Genomic DNA, 6652 nt, shown 5'->3' on the forward strand with positions numbered 1-6652 from the left:
TACGGCGGTGAGGAGGCGTGTTGATGTCCTATGTGTCCAAGAGACCAAATGGAAGGGACAAAAGGCGAAGGAGGTGGAGGATACAGGCTTCAAGTTGTGGTACACGGGGACAACTTTAAACAAGAATGGAGTAGGCATCTTGGTCAACAAGAGCCTTAGGGATGGAGTTGTGGACGTTAAGAGGCAAGGGGACCGGATGATCCTTGTCAAGCTGGTAGTTGGGAACTTAGTCCTCAATGTTATCAGTGCGTATGCCTCGCAAGTAGGCCACAATGAGAGCACCAAGAGGGAGTTTTGGGAAGGCCTGGAGGACTTGGTAAGGAGGGTACCTATTGGTGAGAAGCTCTTCATAGGAGGAGACCTCAATGGCCATGTGGGTACATCTAACACAGGTTTTGAAAGGGTGCATGGGGGCTTTGGCTATGGCATCAGGAACCAAGAAGGAGAAGATGTCCTGAGCTTCGCTCTAGCCTACGACATGGTTGTAGCTAACACCCTCTTTAGGAAGAGAGAATCCCATCTAGTGACGTTCAGTAGTGGTCTACACTCTAGCCAGATTGATTTTGTCCTCTCTAGAAGAGAAGACAGACACACTTGCATTGATTGTAAAGCGATACCTGGAGAGAGTGTTGTCCCTCAACATAAGCTTGTGGTTGCTGACTTCCGCTTTAGGATTCATGTCCAACGGGATAAGCGCGCCAAAGTCGCTAGAACGAAGTGGTGGAAGCTCAAGGGGGAGGCATCCCAGGCTTTCACGGAAAGGGTCATTAAGGAGGGCCCTTGGGAGGAAGGAGGCGATGCAAACTTGATGTGGACGAGTATGGCGACCTTCTTGCGGAAGGTCGTTGTAGAGGAGTTTGGGGTGACCAAGGGAAGTAGAAGGGAAGCTAAGGACACCCGATGGTGGAACGATGAGGTCCAGAAGGTTATTAGGGAGAAGAAGGACTGTTTCAGATGCCTATATCTGGACAGGAGTGCAGCTAACATGGAGAAGTATAAGGTGGCGAAGAAGGCTGCAAAGCGGGCGGTGAGTGAAGCGAGAGGTCGGGCGTATGAGGACCTCTACCAACGTTTAAACACTAAGGAAGGTGAAAGAGACATCTATAAGATGGTCAAGATTAGGGAGAGGAAGACGAGGGATGTCGGCGAAGTCAAATGCATCAAGGACGGAGATGATCAGCTTCTTGTGAAGGATGAGGCGATCAAGCGTAGATGGCGGGAGTACTTTGACAACCTTTAGAATGGAGAGGTTGACAGCTCTACCATTGAGCTAGACGACTCCTTTGATGATACTAGCATGTGCTTTGTGCGACGTATCCAGGAGTGTGAGGTTAAGGAGGCGTTAAAAAGGATGAAAGTAGGCAAGGCGATGGGTCCTGATGGTATCCCCATCGAGGTGTGGAGAGGCCTTGGAGACATAGCGATAGTATGGCTAACTAAGCTTTTCAACCTCATTTTTCGGTCAAACAAGATGCCTGAAGAATGGAGGCGGAGTATTTTAGTACCAATCTTTAAGAACAAGGGGGATGTTCAAAGTTGTACTAATTACCGCAGAATCAAGCTGATGAGCCATACTATGAAGCTATGGGAGAGAGTCATTGAACACCGCTTAAGAAGGTTGACAAGCGTGACCAAAAACCAATTTGGTTTCATGCCTGGGAGGTTGTAATGCCCCAAGTGTAAACCTTCCCTATTTGGTACCTATCTTTGTGGGTCCACATTGACATTGATATGAGAGAGTCCTTTTGCATGTATGATTTCATGTGTCTCTTATTTTTTTCTCCCTTGCATGCATGCATACCATAATGTTTCATGTCATGTCATGTCATGTCATGTCTTGTGTGCACATATCTTGTTGGATGTGATCTTGTGATTTCATGTGGTGATGCACATGTGTTGATGTGGGGTGTAGTAGTGGCTTGTGATGGGGTGTTAATTTCTATCCCTTCTCTCTCGCTCTTTATCTCAAGTTCAAATCCTACTTGCTCCTAAGCTGGTTTAAAAATGTCCAATGTTTAGGGAATAATGTGGGGATGATGGTGTGACATATTTGTTGTTTTGTTAAGTTGAGATAAAGGTGCAATAAATCACAAAACAGATATTTAATTGCTGTTTTGTATTTATTTAAGTTGCCCCATAAATTCCTTTCGTATTTTATTTAAATAGCTTATTTATTTTTAGGTCCAGGGGCTTTTTTGCTTTAATTTTATCTCCAGTAGTTTGCTGGTTTTATTTCTCTTTTTCTGCCTTTTTTAGTTAATAGAAAAGCACCCCAGGCTTGCTTTTCTCTATTTTGTCGCTCTGGTGGGCTTCCTCCCACTCAGAGAGGCCCATCTCTTCTCCCTCTCGTGCGCGAGGAGCCCAGCGCGCGTTCCTTCTTCCTCCTTGACGACGTTCCCCTCTGTGTCTCCTTTCCGTCTCCATCACCAGAGAGAGCACGCGCAAGTACCGTGAGGCACTAACGTCGAGGCCCCCTATTTATCTCGACGTCCGTGCCCTCCTCCCTTTCCTAGGGTTTCCCATCTCTCCCATCCGCCGCCGCCACCTCTCTCCTTTCCCCATCTCTCCTCCCTCTCCCTGGTAAGTCCCCTGTAGAGTAGGAGCAGAGAGAGAGAGAACCCCTCGCCGCCGTCTACCCCGCCGTCTCCGGCGGCCATGTCCAGGGGCACGGGGTTGGTGCCCGCGCCCCATTTTTGTCCTCGGTGAGGTCGAGGGGCTTCCTCATCGTCGACCAGGAGCACGCCGTTGTCGCGGACTCGGTGCTCCTTCGTTCTGCTTCGGTTCTGCAGCAAGGACTCGTTCGGCGTCGATTCTTCTTCCTCTCCATCACCCTCTTCTCCGATCGGTTCCCCTCCTTCCTTCCCCAAGGTGAGGAGCATCGCCCCTTCCTTCTTCCTCCTTCCCTCGGCCTAGATCCGCCGTAGTGCACGTCGGGCTTCTCTGTTCGTAGCAGATCGGAGCAGGCGCATCAGGTGCAGTACGTGTGCATGTGTTTGTGGGTGCAGTTGTGTTGTGTGTCGCAGAGCAGGGGCCCCCTCCCCCTCGTAGCGCCATCCCATCGATTGGTGTAGATCGCCCTCGCGTGAGCGCAGCAGAAGCAGGATCGCCCTGGTGTCCTCCCTGTCGCCGGCGTGCAGAGTAGAGATTAGGTGCTCGTGCTAGTATACCTTGCGGTTCCCCTCTGTTCTATCAGTAGCCGTGTCATAGCGCAGTGGTTGGGAGTCCTGTTAGTTATCGAGAGGTGCATGGATTGAGTCCCCGGTGGTGCACCCCCCCTTTTGGGTTTTCTTTTCTCTGTTCGATAGTAGTAGCAACAGCAGGGGGGTTAACTTGCTCTGTTCCCCTCTCTTTGTCAAAACAATGACAATAGCAGAGTGGTAGTCTGTTCTATGGTATACCAGGGGCACTGGGGTTCGAAACCCAGGCCTGCCCTTTTAATTTTTCCTTTATTTCTTTTATTTTTTTTGCCTTGCTATATGCTTGCTACACCTTGTGACTAAATAATAGACATGAGGGTGTGCATCTTCTTTTTCTTTCCTGTCTAGCACTTGTATTGTTGATGGCAACATAGGTGAGTGTGGTGCATGTGTGTATATGTGGGCATACATGGTGTTGATGCTTTGTGTGTGTATGTAGTTGCTTTGAGTAGAGTTGTGTAGGTTGTTTTATGTTAGTAGGATTGCAAGCCTAGCTTGATCATGTGTGCTGCACCATGTTTCTTGTGTAGTGATCTTATAAGTTTTAGAGGAGTGTGTTTGCGTGTGTGGAGGGTCTCCCCCTCACCTCATATATTTTGGTATGTGTGGGCTTGTTCTAGAGATGCTTGCTATGATAGCTTGTGTAGGTATGTGTTTGATCAAGAGCATGATGTTGTTGTGGGTGATGTGGAGTAGATGTGTGTGTGTGTGTGGAACTTTCCCACCTTTACAAACTATGTACCTTCACATGACAATATGTGAGAGGGCATGGTGTTGTGTGTGTGTGGATAGTTTGGTAGATGAGCTTGGTGTGATGTGCTAGGACACATACATGGGGTCAAAACCCTCATGCCACTATTGTCATGATGCACATGAACAAGTATCTATGTAGGAGTTGTTCTAGTGAAATGCACATGAAATGTTGCACTATTCACTATGTATGATTTCTTGGTTTCTTCCTTCCTAGTTTGTGGTCACTTGCTCCAAGTAAGTGCATACATATTTTATATGATTTTGGGGTAGAATCTCCCAAAGAATCCATTGGTGAACTTAGTTTTGCCATTGGAGCATTTTCTGGAGATGAGATATTATCATTTTCTTCTATGTTTAGAGCTTGGTTCCATGTGATTTGTTGAGCACAAAGGTTTGCTTCTTCGTTGTGCTAGTAGAGGGTGACCCCCTCTACCTCATGTTGGTTTCATCTCATGATTAGGATTCCATATGTGCAAGTTATGCCCACTCAAAGTAGGCATGTGACTGAAATTCCAGATTAGTGAAAATATGAGATTTTCACTAAGTCTGAGAATCTGTTTATATTTTCTTCTCCTGTTGATGAGGTTGTGCAGGTCAATGTGTTGTGATATAGCCTTAACTTTCAACTGGAAAGTTGAAGCTGATATGTTTGTCTAGTTCCCTCTAAAATTTCATTCCACTTGGAGTCCTGTAGATATTGTTTTGGCTGCTGTCAAAATGCTTCAGAGCAAAGACAGATAGTGAGAATCTGGAATTTTCACCAAGTCCCTGAAATCTGATATTTTTGGGCAAGTTTGCAGCCTTGTAACTTTCTGTGTTTAAATCCTTTGTGTGTGATTCTTGCTTGTGCTTGAAGTACTCTTGGATGGCTACAGCCACATATATTATTTGTGATATGTTGGGTAGCTGTAGGTGCTTTGCATGTAGCTCACAAAGTGCTAAGATGCAGTTTATGGCAGATTGTGTAGTTTTGTCATTTTAAGGTTTGTGAGTGCTTAGTTGATGATGTGGTGTTCTTATTTGCTCCACCCCATCCATGATGGTTTGTTTTATATCTTGGCAACCTGGAAATACCAGAGTTGTGCCATTTGAGAGTGTGGTGATGATTTTGACACGTAGGGCTTCATATCTTGTTTCGTTGATTCCCGCTGATCCGTAGCTCCGATTGTAATGTTCTTTATATACTTTTGCATCGGTTTCTCGAGACGCATCTGATCATGTCATTCTCATGCATGTCAAAATAGCTTAGGATGCAGTTCTGTCCAGGAACATGTATTCACTCCTTATGCTTGTGTTAGTGGTAAAAATAGTGATGCATGCTCATATTCATCTCATGCATCATGTGATTGTTGCATCTTGAGGTGCTGTTGTTAATTGGATGTTATTCTTATGTTGGGTAGCACCGGGATCAGAGAACGAGTACGTGGGTTCAGGAGAGTACGTGCAGTACGAACAAGAACCTTTCCAAGCTGAGGATATCACAGGCAAGATGATATGACCTTGATTCCATCTCTAGACTTGTTATGCTAGATTATGTTTCCTTGTCATATGCTCGCTGCCTACCACTGAATATTTGCCTCTTGTTATGCCATGAAACCAAACACATGTCCCTTCCTAGCAAACTTGAATGGCTAAGTAGGCTTGCTCAGCTACTAATGTTAGCGTTGCTAGATGCAGGTGTTTTGTCTCATGTGATAACATGAGCTTGATATCATTATCTTAATTCTGTTATTTAATTAATGCACCTATATACTTGGTAAATAACGGAAGGCCTGGCCTTTTGCCGGGTGCTTTGTTCCTTTATTGCCGCCGTAGTTACCGGCTACCGGTGTTTGACTCCATATTGATCGCTCCTAACACGTTCGGGGTTGTTATGGGGACCCCCTTGATAAATCGCGTAGTGTTAAGACTTGTCCAGCAGGACCCAACATTGGTGTTAATTTGCTAACCACTTAATAATAATCTGCATAGGGAATAGCTACCCCGAGGAATTTAATCAACAACCCGGGCCAGTGCTCCTCATGAGTGTTGGCCCAACCCAGAGCAGCTTATTACGCTCCCCGAGGCAACTCGGTGTTTTGGCGTGGTAACCATCGCTCATCCGGCGTGTCCTGAGACTGAGATACGCGGCTCTTATCAGGGTCGTCGACACGTCGGGAGGTCCTGCTAGTCTTGTCTTACCTTAGCGATATATCTTGCGTATAGGAATCCCGGTGAAGCTTTGGTTCTCCCCAGAGTTGAGGTTTTCCTCTAAGGAATCCGACGAGATCACGAGATTTGTGATAGAGGATTACTTTGCGGCCTGTGTACGTTTGTGATAGACTAGTTGGAGCACCCCTGCAGGGTTTAATCTTTCGGAAAGCCATGCCCGCGGTTATGTGGCAACTTGGAATATTTTGTTAACATCCGGTAATAGATAACTTAAACATAAGCTAATAAAATTGCCAACTGTGTGCATAACCGTGACTGTCCCCTTGAAGATCTCTCTTCGATCGGGAACACGGTGGGGTTATGAATGACGTAGGTAGGTGTTCAGGATCACTTAGTGATCAAGTATTCTCGACTGCTAGTATAGACCACCTTCATAAATGTTCTACGTAAGTTAGCCACCATATCAAGCTTAGGATGCTGCAACCTTAAACACTCTACCCTATCCAACCTAATAACTTGACCAGTTCTAGCATCGAGGTCATAGATTGTTG

Source organism: Hordeum vulgare, chromosome 3H (assembly GCF_904849725.1).
Source record: "Hordeum vulgare subsp. vulgare chromosome 3H, MorexV3_pseudomolecules_assembly, whole genome shotgun sequence".
NCBI lineage: Eukaryota > Viridiplantae > Streptophyta > Magnoliopsida > Poales > Poaceae > Hordeum > Hordeum vulgare.